Genomic DNA, 14,298 nt, shown 5'->3' with positions numbered 1-14,298 from the left:
TTAGTTTCTCTAATGCAACAGAATTGCAAGTTCCATGGACTTCCATTGGAAGATCCTCATCAGTTCTTAGCTGAATTCTTGCAAATCTGTGACACTGTCAAGACTAATGGGGTTGACCCTGAGGTCTACAGACTTATGCTATTCCCTTTTGCTGTAAGAGATAGAGCTAGAATATGGTTGGACTCACAACCTAAAGAAAGCCTGAACTCTTGGGAAAAGCTAGTCAATGCCTTCTTGGCAAAGTTCTTTCCACCTCAAAAATTGAGTAAGCTTAGAGTGGAAGTCCAAACCTTCAGACAGAAGGAAGGAGAATCCCTCTATGAAGCTTGGGAAAGATACAAACAATTAATCAGAAAGTGTCCCACTAATATGCTTTCTGAATGGAGCATCATAGGTATTTTCTATGATGGTCTTTCTGAACTATCCAAAATGTCTTTGGATAGCTCTGCTGGAGGATCTCTTCATCTGAAGAAGACGCCTACAGAAGCTCAAGAGCTGATTGAAATGGTTGCAAATAACCAATTCATGTACACTTCTGAAAGGAATCCTGTGAACAATGGGACTAATCAGAAGAAAGGAGTTCTTGAGATTGACACTCTGAATGCCATATTGGCTCAGAACAAAATATTGACTCAACAAGTCAATATGATTTCTCAAAGTCTGTCTGGAATGCAAAATGCACCAAACAGTACTAAGGAAGCTTCATCTGAGGAAGAAGCTTATGATCCTGAGAACCCTTCAATGGAAGAGGTGAATTACATGGGGGAACCCTATGGAGACACCTATAATCCTTCATGGAGAAATCATCCAAATCTCTCATGGAAGGATCAACAGAGACCTCAACAAGGTTTCAACAACAATAATGGTGGAAGAAATAGGTTTAGCAAGCCTTTTCCATCATCTTCTCAGCAACCGACAGAGAGTTCTAAGCAGAATACCTCTGACTTAGCAACCATGGTCTCTGATCTAATCAAAACCACTCAAAGTTTCATGAATGAAACAAGATCCTCCATTAGAAACTTGGAAGGACAAGTGGGTCAGCTGAGCAAGAAAGTTACTGAACTCCCTCCTAGTACTCTTCCAAGCAATACAGAAGAAAATCCAAAAGGAGAGTGCAAAGCCATCAACATGGCCGAATTTGGAGAGGAGGAAGAGGCAGTGAACGCCACTGAGGAAGACCTCAATGGGAGTCCACTGGCCTCCAATGAGTTCCCCAATGAGGAACCATGGGAATCTGAGGCTCAAAATGAGACCATAGAGATTCTATTGAATTTACTTCTGCCATTCATGAGCTCTGATGAGTATTCTTCCTCTGAAGAGGATGAGTATGTCACTGAAGAGCAAGTTGCTAAATACCTTGGAGCAATCATGAAGCTAAATGACAAGTTATTTGGAAATGAGACTTGGGAGGATGAACCTCCTTTGCTCACCAAAGAACTAGATGACTTGTCTAGGCAGAAATTACCTCAAAAGAGACAAGATCCTGGGAAATTTTCAATACCTTGTACCATAGGCACCATGACCTTCAAGAAGGCCTTGTGTGACCTAGGGTCAAGTGTAAACCTAATGCCTCTCTCTATAATGGAGAAGCTAGGGATCTTTGAGGTGCAAGCTGCAAAAATCTCACTAGAGATGGCATACAACTCAAGAAAACAAGCTTATGGACTTGTAGAGGATGTTTTGGTCAAAGTTGAAGACCATTACATCCCTGCTGATTTCATAGTCCTAGAGACTGGGAAGTGCATAGATGAATCCATCATCCTTGGCAGACCCTTCTTAGCCACAGCAAAGGCTGTGATTGATGTTGATAGAGGAGAATTGATCATTCAAGTGAATGAAGAATCCTTTGTGTTCAAGGCTCAAGGATATCCCTCTGTCACCATGGAGAGGAAGCATGAAGATCTCCTCTCAAAACAGAGCCAAACAGAGCCCCCACAGTCAAACTCTAAGTTTGGTGTTAGGAGGCCACAACCAAACTCTAAGTTTGGTGTTGAACCCCCACATTCAAACCCTAAGTTTGGTGTTGGGAGGTTCCAACATTGCTCTGAGCATCTGTGAGGCTCCATGAGAGCCCTCTGTCAAGCTACTGACATTAAAGAAGCGCTTGTTGGGAGGCAACCCAATGTTATATTTTATCTATTTCCCTTTGTTATTTTATTTTTTTTTGTAGGTTGATGATCATGAGAAGTCACAAAAACAATTGAAAAAGCAAAAACAGAATGAAAAGCAGAAAGAAAAACAGCACACCCTGGAGGAGAGCGTGCTGGCATTTAAACGCCAGTAAGGCTAGCTGTTGGGCGTTTAACGCCCAGTCTGGTACCATTCTGGGCGTTTAACGCCAGAAAGGGGCACCAGACTGGCGTTAAACGCCAGAAAAGGGCAAGTACTTGGCGTTAAACGCCAGAAATGGGCACCAGCCCGGCGTTTAACGCCAGAATTGGCTAAAAACGTAATTTTGCATGCCATTTGGTGTAGGGATGACTTTTTCTTGACACCTCAGGATCTGTGGACCCCACAGGATCCCCACCTACCCCACCACTCTCTCTCTTCTTCACCAATCACCTCAACACCTCTTCCCCAAAAACCCTTCACCTATCCAATCCCATCTTTCTCTTCACCACTCACATCCATCCTTCATAAAACCCCACCTACCTCACCCTTCAAATTCAAACCACTTTCCCTCCCAAACCCACCCATACATGACCGAACCATGAGCCCCCTTTCCTATATAAACCCTTCTTCACTCCTTCATTTTCACACAACCTAAACACCACTTCTCCCCCTTTTTGGCCGAACACAAAGCCATTCCCTTCTTCCTCATTTCTTCTTCTTCTACTCTCTTCTTTCTTCTTTTGCTCGAGGACGAGCAAACCTTTTAAGTTTGGTGTGGTAAAAGCATTGCTTTTTGTTTTTCCATAACCATTTATGGCATCCAAGGCCGGTGAAACCTCTAGAAAGAGGAAAAGGAAGGCAAAAGCTTCCACCTCCGAGTCATGGGAGATGGAGAGATTCATCTCAAGGGTGCATCAAGACCACTTCTATGAAGTTGTGGCCTTGAAGAAGGTGATCCCTGAGGTCCCTTTTTCACTCAAAAAGGGTGAATATCCGGAGATCCAACATGAGATCCAAAGAAGAGGTTGGGAAGTTCTTACCAACCCCATTCAACAAGTCAGAATCTTAATGGTTCAAGAGTTCTATGCCAATGCATGGATCACCAAGAACCATGATCAAAGTGTGAACCCGGACCCAAAGAATTGGCTTACTATGGTTCGGGGGAAATACTTGGATTTTAGTCAGGAAAATGTAAGGTTGGCATATGTGAAGAGGGCGCCCAATGGAAGAGAGATTCAAGAGGAAAGCCGGTTCAATTGAGAAGGCATGACCTCAAACCTGTGGCTAGGGGATGGTTGGAGTTCATCCAACGCTCAATCATTCCCACTAGCAACCGGTCCGAAGTTACTATAGACCGGGCTATCATGATTCATAGCATCATGATTGGAGAAGAAATAGAAGTTCATGAGGTTATAGCCCAAGAACTCTATAAGGTGGCGGACAAGTCCTCTACCTTGGCAAGGTTAGCCTTTCCTTATCTCATTTGTCACCTCTGTTATTCAGTTGGAGTTGACATAGAGGGAGACATCCCCATTGATGAGGACAAGCCCATCACTAAGAAGAGGATGGAGCACACAAGAGATCCCACTCATCATGAGGTCCCTGAGATTCCTCAAGGGATGCACTTTCCTCCACAAAACTATTGGGAGCAACTGAACACCTCCCTAGGAGAACTGAGTTCCAACATGGGACAACTAAGGGTGGAGCATCAAGAACACTCCATCATCCTCCATGAAATTAGAGAAGATCAAAGAATCATGAGAGAGGAGCAACAAAGACAAGGAAGAGACATTGAGGAGCTCAAGCACTCCATAGGATCTTCAAGAGGAAGAACAAGCCGCCATCACTAAGGTGGACCCGTTCTTTAATCTCCTTGTTCTTTATTTTCTGTTTTTCGAATTTTTGTGCTTATGTTTATCTATGTTTGTGTCTTGTGATCATTAGTGTCTTAGTGTCTATGCCTTAAAGTTATGAATGTCCTATGAATCCATCACCTCTCTTGAATAAAAAATGTTCTTAATTGAAAAAGAAAAGAATTGCATGAATTTTGAATTTTATAACAGTTTAATTATTTTGATGTGGTGGCAACACTTTTGTTTTCTGAATGTATGCTTAAACAGTGCATATGTCTTTTGAATTTGTGGTTCATGAATGTTGGCTCTTGAAAGAATGATGAAAAAGGAGACATGTTACTGAGGATCTGAAAAATCATAAAAATGATTCTTGAAGCAAGAAAAAGCAGTGAATACAAAAAAAAAGAGAGAGAAAGGAGAAAAACGAAAAAAAAAAGAAAAACGAAAAAAAAGAGAGAAAAAAATAATAAAGTTGTGATCCAAGGCAAAAAGAGTGTGCTTAAGAACCCTGGACACCTCTAGTTGGGGACTCTAGCAAAGCTGAGTCACAATCTGAAAAGGTTCACCCAATTATGTGTCTGTGGCATGTATGTATCCGGTGGTAATACTGGAAGACCGAGTGCTTTGGGCCACAGCCAAGACTCAATAAGTAGCTATGTTCAAGAATCATCATACTTAACTAGGAGAATCAATGACACTATCTGGATTCTGAGTTCCTAAAGAAGCCAATCATTCTGAATTTCAAAGGATAGAGTGAGATGCCAAAACTATTCAGAGGCAAAAAGCTAAAAGCCCCGCTCATCTAATTAATACTGATCTTCATAGATGTTTTTGGAATTCATTGCATATTCTCTTCTTTTTATCTTATTTGATTTTCAGTTGCTTGAGGACAAGCAACAATTTAAGTTTGGTGTTGTGATGAGCGGATAATTTGTACGCTTTTTGGCATTGTTTTTAGTATGTTCTAGTTAGTTTTTAGTATATTTTTACTATTTTTTAGTTAAAATTCACTTTTCTGGACTTTACTATGAGTTTGTGTGTTTTTCTGTGATTTCAGGTATTTTCTGGCTAAAATTGAGGGACCTGAGCAAAAATCTGATTCAGAGACTGAAAAGGACTGCAGATGCTGTTGGATTCTGACCTCCCTGCACTCGAAGTGGATTTTCTGGAGCTACAGAAGCCCAATTGGCGCGCTCTTAACGGCGTTGGAAAGTAGACATCCTGGGCTTTCCAGAAATATATGATAGTCCATACTTTGCCCAAGATTTGATGGCCCAAACCGGCGTTCAAAGTCACCCTCAGAATTCCCAGCGTTAAACGCCGGAACTGGCACCAAAGTGGGAGTTAAACGCCCAAACTGGCATAAAAGCTGGCGTTTAACTCCAAGAAGAGTCTCTACACGAAAATACTTCATTGCTCAGCCCAAGCACACACCAAGTGGGCCCGAAAGTGGATTTTTATGTCATTTACTCATCTCTGTAAACCTTAAGCTACTAGTTCTCTATAAGTAGGACCTTTTACTATTGTATTTAGGGGATCTTGGTAGCTATCTTCATTCTTATGCTATCTTAGATCATTGGGAGGCTGGCCATTCGGCCATGCCTAGACCTTGTTCTTATGTATTTTCAACGGTGGAGTTTCTACACACCATAGATTAAGGTGTGGAGCTCTGCTGTACCTCGAGTATTAATGCAATTACTAGTGTTCTTCTATTCAATTCCGCTTATTCTTGTTCTAAGATATCACCTGTTCTTCAACTTGATGAATGTGATGATCCGTGACACTCATCATCATTCTCACCTATGAACGTGTGCCTGACAACCACCTCCGTTCTACCTTCGATTGGGTGAATATCTCTTGGATTCCTGATACACGATGCATGGTTGATCGCCTGACAACTGAGTGCTCGCCTGACAACCGAGCCAGCCATTCCGTGAGATCAAAGTCTTTGTGGTATAGGCTAGAACTGATGGCGGCATTCAAGAGAATCCGGAAGGTCTAACCTTGTCTGTGGTATTCTGAGTAGGATTCAATGATTGAATGACTGTGACGTGCTTCAAACTCCTGAAGGCGGGGCGTTAGTGACAGACGCAAAAGAATCACTGGATTCTATTCCGGCCTGATCGAGAACCGACAGATGGATAGCCGTGCCGTGACAGGGTGCGTTGAACATTTCCACTGAGAGGATGGGAGGTAGCCACTGACAACGGTGAAACCCTTGCTTAAGCTTGCCATGGAAAGGAGTAAGAAGGATTGGATAAAAACAGTAGGAAAGCAGAGAGACGGAAGGAACACAGCATCTTCATGCACTTATCTGAAATTCCCACCAATGAATTACATAAGTATCTCTATCTTTATCTTTATGCTTTATTCGTATATCACCATATCCATTTGAGTTTACCTGACTAAGATTTACAAGATGACCATAGCTTGCTTCATACCAACAATCTCCATGGGATCGACCCTTACTCGCGTAAGGTTTATTACTTGGATGACCCAGTGCACTTGCTGGTTAGTTGTGCGAAGTTGTGTTTATGCCATGGTATTGAACACCACATTTTTGGGGTTCATTACCGGGGATTATGAGAGTTGTGAAAAGTATTGTTCACAATTTCGCGCACCAATGGCAAATGAGATGAGGAAAAGCTAGCCTTGCCAAGGTGGAGGGCTTTTCGGCTACTTTGTAGAGTTCTAGAGAGATGACTTCATGAACTTCTACTTTCTCTCCAATCATGATGCTATGGATCATGATGGCCCGATCCACAATTACTTCGGATCAGTTGCTAGTGGGGATGATGGAGCGTTGGATGAACTCCAACCATCCTCTAGCCACAGGCTTAAGGTCCAGTCTTCTTAATTGAACCGACTTGCCTTTTGAGGCTTTTTTCCATTGAGCTCCTTCCACACATATGTCCATGAGGACTTGGTCCAACCTTTGATCAAAGTTGACCCTTCTAGTATAGCGGCGTGCGTCTTCTTGCATCATAGGCAAGTTGAATGCCAACTGATGAGCGGATAATTTGTACGCTTTTTGGCATTGTTTTTAGTATGTTTTTAGTATGATCTAGTTAGTTTTTAGTATATTTTTATTAGTTTTTAGTTAAAATTTACTTTTCTGGACTTTACTATGAGTTTGTGTGTTTTTCTGTGATTTCAGGTATTTTCTGGCTGAAATTGAGGGACCTAAGCAAAAATCTGATTCAGAGACTGAAAAGGACTGCAGATGCTGTTGGATTCTGACCTCCCTGCACTCAAAGTGGATTTTCTGGAGCTACAGAAGCCCAATTGGTGCGCTCTCAATGGTGTTGGAAAGTAGACATCCTGGGCTTTCCAGCAATATATGATAGTCCATACTTTGCCCAAGATTTGATGGCCCAAACCGGCGTTCAAAGTCACCCTCAGAAATCCCAGCGTTAAACGCTGGAACTGGCACCCAAATGGGAGTTAAACGCCCAAACTGGCATAAAAGCTGGCGTTTAACTCCAAGAAGAGTCTCTACACGAAAATGCTTCATCGCTCAGCCCAAACACACACCAAGTGGGCCCGGAAGTGGATTTTTATGTCATTTACTCATCTCTGTAAACCTTAGGCTACTAGTTTTCTATAAGTAGGACCTTTTACTATTGTATTTTCATCTTTGGATTTCTTTTAATCTTTAGATCATCTTTGGACATCTGGTTCTTAGATTATTGGGAGGCTGGCCATTCGGCCATGCCTAGACCTTATGCTTATGTATTTTCAACGGTGGAGTTTCTACACACCATAGATTAAGGTGTGGAGCTCTGCTGTACCTCGAGTATTAATGCAATTACTATTGTTCTTCCATTCAATTCCGCTTGTTCTTGTTCTAAGATATCACTTGTTTTTCAACTTGATGAATGTGATGATCCGTGACACTCATCATCATTCTCACCTATGAACGTGTGACTGACAACCACCTCCGTTCTACCTTCGATTGAGTGAATATCTCTTGGATTCCTGATTGCACGATGCATGGTTGATCGCCTGACAACCGAGTGCTCGCCTGACAAACGAGCCAACCATTCTGTGAGATCAGAGTCTTCGTGGTATAGGCAAGAACTGATGGCGGCATTCAAGAGAATCCGGAAGGTCTAACCTTGTCTGTGGTATTCTGAGTAGGATTCAATGATTGAATGACTGTGACGTGCTTCAAACTCCTAGCAGGCGGGGCGTTAGTGACAGACGCAAAAGAATCGATGGATTCTATTCCGGCCTGACCGAGAACCGACAGCTGATTACCCCATGCTGTGACAGAGCATAGGCAAACGTTTTCACTGAGAGGATGGGAGGTAGCCATTGACAACGGTGAAACCCTACACAAGCTTGCCATGGAAAGGAATAAGAAGGATTGGATGAAGACAGTGGGAAAGCAGAGAGACGGAAGGGAAGGCATCTTCATGCGCTTATCTGAAGTTCCTACCAATGAATTACATAAGTATCTCTATCTTTATCTTTATGTTTTATGTGTTCATCACCATATCCATTTGAGTTTGCCTGACTAAGATTTACAAGATGACCATAGCTTGCTTCATACTAACAATCTCCGTGGGATCGACCCTTACTCGCGTAAGGTTTATTACTTGGACGACCCAGTGCACTTGCTGGTTAGTTGTGCGAAGTTGTGTAATGCCATGGTATTGAGCTACCAAGTTTTTGGGGCTCATGACCGGGGATTATGAGAGTTGTGAAAAAGTATTGTTCACAATTTCGCGCACCACCAACCTCACATTTTTTGGACTGAAATCTAAGCATTTCCCCCGAACCATTATAAGATAATTCTTTGGATTCGGTTCATACTTTGATCATGGTTCCTAGTGATCCATGCATTGGCATAGAACTCTTGAACCATTAAGATTTCAACTTGTTGAATGGGGTTAGTCAGAACTTCCCAACCTCTTCTTTGGATCTCATGTCAGATCTTCAGATACTCATTTTTCTTGAGCATGAAAGGGACCTCGGGGATCACCTTCTTCTTGGCCACAACTTCATAGAAGTGGTCTTGATGGGCTTTTGAGATGAATCTCTCCATCTCCCATGACTCAGAGGTGGAAGCTTTTGTCTTCCCTTTCCTCTTTCTAGAGATTTCTCTGGCCTTAGGTGCCATCAATGGTTATGGAAAAACAAAAAAGCTATACTTTTACCACACCAAACTTAGAATGTTGCTCATTCTCGAGCAAAAAAAGAGAAAGAATAGAAGAAGAAGAAGATATGGAGGAGAGGGAGAGGGATGTGTATTCAGCCAAGGGGGAGAAGAGAGGGTTGTGTTGTGTGAAAATGAAGAAGGATTGAGGGGTTTATATAGTGGAGGGAGAGGGTTGTGGGTTCGGTCATTTAAGGTGGGTTTGGGTATGAAAGAGATTTTGAATTTAAAGGTGGTTGGGGTTTATGGGGAAGAGTGGATGGATGTGAGTGGTAAAGAGGTGATGGGGAAGAGAGATTGAGGTGATTGGTGAAGGGTGTTTGTGGAAGTGTGTTGTTGGATTGTGTGAAGAGGAAAGAAGGTGAGTTGAGGTAGGTGGGGATCCTGTGGGGTCCATAGATCATGAGGTGATCCTGTGGGGTCCACAGATCTTGAGGTGTCAAGGATGAATCATCCCTGCACCAATTAGGCATGTAAAATACCCTCTGCCTGCAATCCTGGCGTTTAACGCCAGACTAAAGCTTGTTTATGGCGTTAAACGCCCAAATGTAGCATGTTTTTGGCGTTTAACGCCAGCCTGATGCTTGTTTCTGGCGTTAAACGCCAGCTTTCCTCAGGGTGCAATCCTGGCATTTAAACGCCAGACTGCTGCTTGTTTCTGGCATTCAACGCCAGATTCATGCTCTGTTCTGGTGTTGAACGCCAGCCAGATGCTCCTTACTGGCGTTTAAACGCCAGTGGGCTCTTCCTCCAGGGTGTGCTGTTTCTTCTGCTGTTTTTGATTCTGTTTTTAATTTTAGCTATTGTTTTGTGACTCCACATGATCATGAACCTAATAAAACATAAAAGAACAATAAAAATATAGATAAATAAAAATTGGGTTGCCTCCCAATAAGAGCTTCTTTAATGTCAGTAGCTTGACAGTGGGATCTCATAGAGCCTCACAGATGTTCAGAGCATGATGAGGGCCTCCCAACACTAAACTTAGAGTTTGAATGTGACCTCCCAACACCAAACTTAGAGTTTGATTGTGGGGGCTATGTTTGACTCTGTATTGAGAGAAGCTTTTCATGCTTCCTCTCTATGGTTGCAGAGGAAGATCCTTGAGCTTTAAACATAAGGTAGTCCCTATTCAATTGAAGGACTAGTTCACCTCTGTCAACATCAATCACAGCTTTTGCTGTGGCTAGGAAGGGTCTTCCAAGGATGATGCATTTATCCTCCTCCTTCCTAGTGTCTAAGATTATGAAATCAGCAGGGATGTAAAGGCCTTTGACCTTTACTAACACGTCCTCTACCATTCCATAAGCTTGTCTTATTGACTTGTCTGCCATCTCTAATGAGAATGTGGCAGCCTGTACCTCAAAGATCCCCAGCTTCTCCATTACAGAGAGTGGCATAAGATTTATACCTGACCCCAGGTCACATAGAGCATTCTCAAAGGTCATGGTGCCTATGGTACAGGATATTAAGAATTTACCAGGATCTTGTTTCTTTTGAGGTAGAGTTTGCTGAACCCATGTATCTAGTTCACTAACGAGCAAGGGAGGTTCACCTTTCCAAGTCTCATTACCAAACAACTTGGCATTCAGCTTCATGATGGCTCCTAGATATTGAGCAACTTGCTCTTCAGTTACATTTTCATCCTCTTCATAGGAAGAATAGTTCTCAGAGCTCATGAATGGTAAGAGGAAGTTCAATGGAATCTCTATGGTTTCTAGGTGAGCCTCAGATTCCTTAGGTTCCTACGTTTGGAACTCCTCTTTGTTCAAAGGATGTCCCAGGAGGTCTTCCTCACTGGAATTCACATCCTTATCCTCCTTTGTGCCTTCGGCCATATTGACAATATCAATGGCCTTGCACTCTCTTTTTGGATTCTCTTCTGTATTGCTTGGGAGAGTACTAGGAGGAGTTTCAGTGATTTTCTTACTCAGCTGGCCCACTTGTGCCTCCAAATTTCTGATGGAGAACCTTATTTCACTCATGAAACTTAAAGTGGCCTTAGACAGATCAGAAACTATGTTTGATAAGCTAGAGGGATTCTGCTCAGAATTCTCTGTCTGTTACTGAAAAGATGATGGAAAAGGCTTACTATTGCTAAGCCTGTTTCTTCCACCATTATTAAAGCCTTGTTGAGACTTTTGTTGATCCTTCCATGAGAAATTATAGGTGTTCCTATAGGGTTCACCCATGAAATTCACCTCTGCCATTGCAGGGTTCTTAGGATCATAAGCTTCTTCTTCAGAAGATGCCTCTTTAGTACTGTTGGATGCATTTTGCCATCCATTCAGACTCTGAGAAATCATGTTGACTTGCTGAGTCAACATTTTGTTCTGAGCCAATATGGCATTCAGAGCATCAATTTCAAGAACTCCCCTCTTCTGAGGAGTCCCATTACTCACAGGATTCCTCTTAGAGGTGTACATGAATTGGTTATTTACAACCATGTCAATGAGTTCTTGAGCTTCTGCAGGCATTTTCTTTAGGTGAATGGATCCACCTACAGAATGGTCTAGTGACATCTTAGAGAACTCAGATAGACCATAATAGAATATATCTAAAATGGTCCACTCTGAAAGTATGTCAGCAGGACACTTTTTGGTGAACTATTTGTATCTTCCCCAAGCTTCATAGAGGGATTCACCATTTTTTGTTTGAAGGTTTGAACATCCACTCTAAGCTTGCTCAGCTTTTGAGGAGGAAAGAACTTAGCCAAGAAGGCCGTGACCAGCTTATCCCAGGAGTCCAGGCTATCTTTAGGTTGTGAGTCCAACCATGTTCTAGCTCTGTCTCTTACAGCAAAAGGGAAAAGCATGAGCCTGTAGACTTCAGGATCTACTCCATTAGTCTTAACAGTCTCACAGATCTGCAAGAACTCAGTTAAAAACTGATAGGGATCTTCTGATGGAAGTCTATGAAACTTGCAGTTCTGTTGCATTAGAGCAACTAGTTGAGGCTTCAGCTCAAAATTGTTTGCTCCAATGGCAGGGATTGAGATGCTTCTTCCATAAAAGTTAGAAGTAGGTGTAGTATAATCACCAAGCATCCTCCTTGCATTATTGTTGTTATCATTATTTTCGGCTGCCATCTCCTCTTCTTTTTCAAAAATTTTTGTAAGGTTCTCTCTGGATTGTTGTAATTTAGCTTCTCTTAGTTTTCTCTGCAGAGTCCTTTCAGTTTCAGGATCTGCTTTAACAAGAATATTCTTGTCCTTGCTCCTGCTCATATGAAAAAGAAGGGAACAGAAAATAATAATAGGGATCCTCTTTACCACAGTAGAGAGATTCCTTTATGTAAGTATAAGAATAAAAGAATAGAAGAAGGAGAAGAGAAAAATTCAAACACAGAGGAAAAGAGAGGGTTCAAATTTTTGAGATGAAGAGAAGTGTTAGTAATTAAATAAATAAATAGAAGAAGATGAGATAGAGAGAAATTCAAAAATTGTTTTTGAAAAATAGTTAGTGATTTTCAAAAATTGAGAGAAGAGATAAAATTAAAATTAAAATTTGAAACAATTAGTTAATTAAAAGAATTTTGAAAAAGATGGAGGTATTTTCAAAAATTAGAATGGAAAAAGTAGTTAGGTAGTTTTGAAAAAGATAAGAAACAAACAAAAAGTCAATTAGTTAGTTGAAAAAGATTTAAAATTCAATTTTTTGAAAAGATAAGAAGTTAGAAAAGATTTTGAAAAAGATATGATTTAAGAAAGATATTTTAGAAAAGATTTGATTTTTTTTAAAATTAAAATTGATTACTTGACTAACAAGAAACTAAAAGATATGATTCTAGAATTTAAAGATTGAACCTTTCTTAACAAGAAAGTAACAAACTTTAAATTTTTGAATCAATCACATTAATTTTAAAAATTATGAAATAAAATTAAGAAAAAGATTTTGAAACTAAATTTTAAAATTTTTGAAGAACAAGAAGAAAAATGAAAAAGATTTGATTTTTGAAAAAGATTTTGAAAAGACAGAGTTCCGGGGGTTACCTGAAACTGTAGGTCGATCTCGGACGAGATCTTCGGTGTGGGTCGGAGCTATTGTGTCCGACTTGTTGGACTTGGTAATGGTGCTGATCCTTCGTCCCCGGAGGTGGGGGGTACCTGCAAGGGACTCCGAAGTAGAATCAGAGTATGAGTTATACTTGGGTGCTCCAGCGTATTTATAATGGCGTAGAGTGACCTCTTTAGATGAGATAAGTTAGTTATCTTATCTTTATCTTATCTTTGAATGGGGTCCTCGTATCTTTAAAGGGAACCACCTTTATCTCTACGGGCTTGGGCTGCCCTTGGATTTGGGATGTGTTCCTCTATTTGGGCCCTTTGTTGGGCTTTCCTGTGACTTTGGCCGAGCTCTTTGAGAAGAGGTCGGGTCATCCTGAGTTGAAGAGGTCGGTCGCTTTGTCTGTAGAACATCCCAGGTCGGACAGCTCGACCCAGTATATGAACAGTGCCCCTGCTCGAGCTTGGTCTTCCTTTTTGAGGTCGAGTCTTTAGTTTTAGGACTTCGATCCTTCTTTGGTGAAGCCGAACTCGAGCATTTTGTCGACTTCTTTTTTGTAGAGTTCTCCTTTTTTGAATGCGGAACGTTTCTGTTCCGTTTCCTCTGAAAGCGCGCGCTTTTGCGTTAGTGCCCTGGTCTTGGGAATGTGCGAGGGTTTTTAATGCCCCATTAATTGGTTTTCAATGCCCCGTTTCTCTTGCTTCTTTTATTTTGAACTTCACACACGGAGACGATTTTTTCTCTTTTCTGTAGCTTTCCCTTTTCTTTCTCACTTTTGTTGTTTTCGTTTGTCGTCTGCCCTTTCACGTTTTTCTTTGTGACATTGTTTGGCGATCGTGGGTGCTCTTTTTGCTTTTGACGGCAACTCCTGATCTCTTTGTCTTTGCTCTTCGCGTGCTTCTCCTTTTTTAGGTTGGTTCATCTTCTCTTTTTCGCTTGCATTGTTCTACTTCCTGGTACAGTAGGGTCTTTGTTTGAGTGTATATTTGGGAAAGTTTGAACCTTTTTGCTTTTCTGTATTTTTTTCTGTAATTTCTGGCTTTTTCTTCTCTGATGTTCCCTTGGATGTTGGAGCTTCCTAAGGCTTTTGCATGTTGTTGCCTGATTTGTTTGATTTTTCACTAAAAGATTGCGCCTTTATCTGTTTTTTCTTTTGGCATGTTCTTGC

At 41.4% G+C, this 14,298-nt stretch overlaps 1 non-coding gene across 1 annotated transcript; it reads right to left on the bottom strand.

The window, feature by feature from the left end:
- Positions 1–267: 267 nt before the first annotated feature.
- On the bottom strand, positions 268–375 carry LOC112700310 (small nucleolar RNA R71). The gene has a single exon (XR_003153220.1). It is a non-coding gene; the product is annotated as a small nucleolar RNA R71 (small nucleolar RNA).
- Between the last annotated feature and the right edge of the window lie 13,923 nt (positions 376–14,298).

Source organism: Arachis hypogaea, chromosome 6, assembly GCF_003086295.3.
Source record: "Arachis hypogaea cultivar Tifrunner chromosome 6, arahy.Tifrunner.gnm2.J5K5, whole genome shotgun sequence".
NCBI lineage: Eukaryota > Viridiplantae > Streptophyta > Magnoliopsida > Fabales > Fabaceae > Arachis > Arachis hypogaea.
This window is presented reverse-complemented; position numbering and strand designations above follow the sequence as displayed.